Here is a 6293-nt window from a genome sequence, read left to right as displayed (position 1 = left end):
ATGAAATTGTGTTCTTGTTTTCATTGAGTTATAATGAACATCTGGGGAGCCCAGCCCCATCAACCAAGAAAGGGGATGAGAACCTTGGGAGGGTCAACACTTGACTTGTATATTTCAGTGTTTCCATGGAAACAACATAGCATCCCAAATACTACAGAACTGGTACTTGTTCCACAGAGAGGCTGCCTATTCCACAAATATCTCATACACAAAGCCCTTTGTGCACACCTCACCTCTACATATACAAGTGCCATTAATCAACAAGCCCCCAGGGGCCCACCTAGGGATAAACTAAATGAGGCCCCACAAGCCAAAGTCACCCTGTGACCCAGAAGGGAAGGAAGAAGGATTTGTTCCCAATAACGAACATGTTTGCTCTTCCTGCTCATTTCTACACAAAGTTTCTTCTCTGGATGCACAAGAAGGTACTTAAAGGAAGGGACCAGGGGATAATATTATGATGGACCTGTATGACAGGAGGATCCAGAGACTGTGTTTTCTTTGCTATGAAGATATTTATGGCATGTAATTTTAATTAACTGGCCACACACGAAGCTGAGGATGGAGTTGTTAAAAATTAAAACAATTGAAAGACATGAAAAGTAGATATGAGAAAAAGACACAAGCTGATTTTGTTTAGGCATTACAGATCACATATTAGCTCCTGGAGCTGGCCATGAAAATCATATGTGTCCTCCAACTCTCTGCATACAATACTTCATCCAACCAGTAATAGAAGGAGACTAAAAGTGACCCAAGCATTTGCCCAGTGACAGGTAACTTAAACTCAATGCATGTTTGGGGGGAGGGGGGCAGGGGCAGGAGCAACACAAGGGTTACCTGGTGACCTTAGAAAATCTATCTTGTAGACTGGAATCTAATAAGGCACAGCCTGGCCTGGGAGTCAGAAAGACCTGAGTTCAAATCCTGACTCAGACACTGTGTGATCCTGGGCAAGTCACTTAACCTCTGACTCATTTTCCCCATTGGTCAAATGAGGATCATTATAGTTCCTACCTCCCAGGGTGATTGTGAGGATAAAATGAAATAATATTTTTAAAGTACCTTGTAAACCTTAAAGGAGTAGATAAAATGTAGTTACTATTGTTATTATTATTGTACTGGAGATGTTAACAAATCTGTTGATCATCAAAGGAATCTGCATGGAATGCTCTGTCAAAGCTGTTCAACCTTATCTATGTACCATGTCACACTCACAATTGAATAACCCAAAAATTCTGACAGCATCAGGTTTGAGTAAAATCCATGAGTATCCTTACACGGTGAAGGAAAACCATAGTCCTTCCCTGTCTAAATGAACCACACAGACCCAGAATGAAACATGTCTTAAGGCATGATGGGGCAAAGTCACCCAGGCAGGGCACTTCCACAACCTAAACACTTCACTCACACAACTCTACGTGGAGCCAAAGCTACATTTTTAGACTGAGAGGACAAAAGGATTCCTTCTCTTTCAGCAACAGCCCCATTGAGCATCCAGACCCCCTGCACCTGCTGGACTTTCCTCCTGTCAGTCAGAGCCTTGGAAAAAGGGAAGAATGTCAAGGATTCCTGGGATATTGAATCTCTCCTTCACAGTCAGGTGAGCTCCTACAAAGCTGCTTTTCCATGACTTTGGTTTCATCCATTTGATTTCTGAGTAAGATGGGAAGAACTAAGCAGTTTATCTATTGGCACTCGGCATATCTACTGGATCAATGTAAAGTGCTGAGATATCATCATTATTGTTATTGTGAAAGAAAGGATGAAAAAGCATCTATTGAAGACTTGCTGTACTCCTCTCACATCATTCTCTTGAATGCTTTCCCCCAAGAACTCTAGGATGCTGACTTGCATTTAGCTTATGTTCTCCTATGAACCTAAGGTGTGTTTCTAGCCATAATCAAATCCACCCCAGATTCTCACCATCTTAAATGTGTACTTTTGTCTTTTCTGAAGTATCTTATGCGGTATGTAATCTTTCTTAATTAATCTGACCACTTCTCTAATTTAGTCTACTGACAATGAATTTTACTCTTGTCAAAAAAAAACTAGATACCCCACTGAGAAGATTGACCTCAACCTTAACTTAATGATTAGACATAAGCTCTACCACCTGCATCATTTATAAAGTCATTAACCAATATTATTCCTTTAATAAATCCTTTATAATTAGTACTTATATCATCTGAAATTGACATTGAAACAAAAAACTTTAACTGTTATTCTCCTGGTACTATTCAATATTGCAATAATTTGACTATTATTTCCCCTAGTATAATTACTCTTCTTTTTTATGTACTGCTCTTAGACTTCTAGTTATTGGGAATTTTATACATATTAGGTGAACGCCAAATACAATTTATGTCAAACATACAGTACAACCTTTGAACATGCATCATTGAAAAGAAAATACTATTTTTAATTGCACAAATTTTTTTCCTTTAGCTTTATATAGAATTTCTACAGAATTGTGTTTTTCACAATTTTTATATCATCATCATTATATCTGAGACACAAATAGCAATAATTATCAGACAGACAAATTAGAGAGGGCATTCCTTGCCAAGTCTTTCATAAATGTCCTGTGAAATATCACATTTGGAGGGAAAGATGGTATTCATGGAATCAAAAGAGAATTACTAGAGCAAGAGAAAGTACGGGAAAAGATAATCTAACATCTTGAGAAAAATAAAGGAATAAAAAATGTTTGGAAATACACTTCTTATAAGGAACAAAAACAAAACAAAAAAGGGAACCCATTTTGCTTAGGAATTTAGGTTCTTGTATATAAGGGCACTGGTAAGGACTGGGTTTTGCCTATAAAATTTTTATGCATCAATCACATTGTTATTACTAATCTTGATGTTGCTCCTCTTGACAATCCCAGCAAACACTGAAGTTCTATTTTTTTAATTTTCCAAATTATTTATTTATTTATTTTTAGTTTTTAACATTCACTTCCATAAGATTTTGAGTCTTAAATTTTCTTCCCCTTTCTCTCCTCCCCCCTCCCCAAGACAGCATGCAATCTGATATAGGCTCTACTTACACATTCATATAAAGCATATTTTCACATTAGTCATGACGTATAGAAGAATTGGAACCACTAGGAGGAACCACAAGAAAGAAGAAACAAAACAAAACAGAAGGAAAAAAAGAGCAAATAGTATCTTTTGATCTGCATTCAGATTCCATAGTCTGTTCTCTGGATGTGGACAGCATTTTCCATCATGAGACTTTTAGAGATGTCTCAGATCATTGCATTGCTGAGAAGAGCTAAATCTATCAAAGTTAGTGATCACACAGCGTTTCTGTTACTGTTTACAATGTTCTCCTGGTTCTGCTCACTTCACTTAGCATCATACAAATTTTTCCAGGTTTTTCTGAAGTCTGCTTGCTCATCATTTCTTATAGCACAATAGTATTCCATTACATTTATATACCACAACTTGTTCAGCCATTCCCCAATTGATGGGTATCCCCTCAATTTCCAATTCTTTGCCACCACAAAAAAGAGCTGCTATAAATATTTTTGTACCTGTGGGTCTTTTTCCCATTTTTATGATCTCTTTGGGATACAGACCTAGAAGTGCTATTGCTAGGTCAAAGGGTATGCACACTTTTATAACCCTTTCTGCATAGTTCCAAATAGCTCTCCAGAATGGTTGGATCAGTTCACAACTCCACTAACAGTGCATAAGTGTTCCAATTTTCCCACATCTTCTCTAACATTTATCATTTTCCTGATTTATCATGTTAGCCAATCTGATAGTATGATGTGACACCTCAGAAATGTTTTGATTTTTATTTTTCTAATCAATAGTGATTTAGAGAATTTTTTCATATGACTATAGATAGCTTTAATTTCTTTCTCTGAAAACTGACTATTCATATCATTTGACCATTTATCAATTGGGGAATGACTTATATTCTTATTAATTTGACTTAGTTCTCCATATATTTTAGAAATAAGGCCTTTATCAAAGATACTGGCTGTAAAAATTGTTTCCCAGCTTTCTGCTTCCCTTCTGATTTTGGTTGCATTGGCTTTGTTTGTGCAAAACCTTTTTAATTTAATATAATTGAAGTCATCCCTTTTGCACTTCATAATGTTCTCTATCTCTCATTTGGCCATAAATTCTTCCCTTCTCCATAGATCTGATAGTTAAACTATTCCTTGCTCTTCTAGTTTGCTTATAGTATCAGTCTTTATATCTAAATCATGTACCCATTTTGACTTTATCTTAGTATGGAGTATAAGATGTTAGTCTATGCCTAGTTTCTGCCATACTATTTTCCAGTTTTCCCAGGAGTTTTTGTTAATTAGTGAGTTCTTATCCCAGAAGATGAAGTCTTTGGATTTATCAAACAGTAGATTACTATAGCCCAACATTGAAGTTCTAACACCAAGGGCCACAGAGCTCCCAATCCAGGAAAATGTGTATACGTGATACTTGTGTATAAAATGTGGATATATGAAATTTGATGAAGGGTCTAGAAGATGGGAAAGGTGAGAGGTGAGGTGGAGGATATTGCTACATATAAAGATAATGGAAACCTTCAGCTTAAAAAGCTTCATTCATCTCCTGTTCCCTTCACTTCTAGACCAAATGTGATCCCAGAGCCTCATAGCCTCTCCTGTTAATGCCCTGTTTCTCTGGCCCCAACATGGAACATGGGGAACAGCACCATTATCACTGAGATATTCTTCTGGGACTCACAGATGCCTGCAAATTACAAATGCTCATCTTTGTGGGGCTCCTCCTGACCTACCTTATCACACTGCTGGGGAACCTCCTCATCATTGTCATCACCCTGATGGATCATCGTCTTCACACCCCCATGTACTACTTCCTCAGAAACTTTGCTGTACTGGAGATCCGGTTCACTTCTGTCATCTTTCCCAAGATGCTGAACAACATCCTAACAGGAAATAAGACCATCTCCTTTCTGGGATGCTTCCTACAAGGTTTCCTTTACTTGTTCCTAGGAACTACAGAATTCCTCCTCCTGGCTGTGATGTCCTTTGATTGATATGTGGCCATCTGTAACCCCCTGTGTTATGCCACCATCATGAGCAAAAGGGTTTGTGTGCAGCTGGTGCTGTCCTCATGGGTGGGAGGTTTCCTTCTCATCATTGTACCTAGTAGCATCACATTTCAGCAGCCTTTCTGTGGCCCCAATACCATCAATCACTTTTTCTGTGACAATTTCCCATTGCTAGAGCTTATATGTGCAGACACAAGCCTGGTGGAACTGATAGGCTTTGTGGAGGCTAATGTCACTTTGCTGGGCACCTTATCTGTCACTGCCTCCTGTTACGGCCACATCCTCTACACAATCCTGCGCATCCCCTCAGCCAAGGAGAGGCAGAAAGCCTTTTCCACTTGTTCCTCCCACATCATTGTGGTATCACTTTTTTATGGCAGCTGCATCTTTATGTATTCAGGGCAGGTAAGGGCAGCGAGGGAGAGAACCGAACAAGGTGGTGGCCCTCCTTAACACTGTGGTGACCCCAATGCTCAATCCTTTCATCTATACCCTGAGGAACAAACAGGTGAAACTGGTGATTAGGGAAAAGGTGGGCAAGTGGATCTCCTAGGCCTAAGCTGGAGCTGCAGAGCAGGGAGCGTTCTCCATAAGAGGCAAAGGCTTTTGTAGCTCCCTGAGAAGACTGTTCTTGGGATCATCTTGGCTATCAACCCAGATATTTTTGGTTTGTTCTCTTCACCAGGACCAGCTGCCAGTGAGCTCTTCTGAGCGCAAAGTCACCATCCCTTCTTATACATACCACACCCCAAAGTTCTCCTGACCTTCTCACCCTCTGGAACCTAGTGATTTGTTAAATTAATATAGGTAAGGAGCTAGACAGCATGGCAAAGCCAGCACCACTATTTGTGTCTGGTTCTTCCTGGTGCCCAGTTCCCGCATATGCCTGCAACCTGAGTGAATACTTTTTCCTCATGATTCATTAAAAGCGGATTTGAAACTTTTGAAACTTATATATATCATCATGAAAAGTACTTTTGTTGCATCTGTCTTAAAAACCTCATCCAAAGCAAGTGAAATTGTTCTTGCCTTCTGTGAGTTTATGATTTAAAATCTACAAAATTGATATAGATTAATATGCAAAGGTCAAATGGACAAAATAAATATTGACCAAATGCTTTATTTAAATAATTTGTCCACATAAATTAGGCTCAAGAGGGAACTACATTTCATGAGGTAGAAGGTTAATTAAGTTGGAATTATACTCTCATTTACAGTTAGGAAAATTTTCAGTGGAGAGG

At 38.7% G+C, this 6293-nt stretch overlaps 1 pseudogene; it reads left to right on the top strand.

Annotated features, from left to right (window-relative positions):
* The first annotated feature begins 4678 nt into the window (after positions 1–4678).
* On the top strand, positions 4679–5605 carry LOC144456194 (olfactory receptor 6E1-like; annotated as a pseudogene).
* Positions 5606–6293: the final 688 nt, after the last annotated feature.

The sequence above is a fragment of the Phascolarctos cinereus genome, unplaced genomic scaffold (assembly GCF_003287225.1).
Source record: "Phascolarctos cinereus isolate Bilbo 61053 unplaced genomic scaffold, phaCin_HiC Scaffold_3;HRSCAF=262, whole genome shotgun sequence".
Classification (NCBI taxonomy): domain Eukaryota; kingdom Metazoa; phylum Chordata; class Mammalia; order Diprotodontia; family Phascolarctidae; genus Phascolarctos; species Phascolarctos cinereus.
Note: the sequence above shows the minus strand (reverse complement) of the source record. Positions and strands in the feature narration are given on the sequence as shown.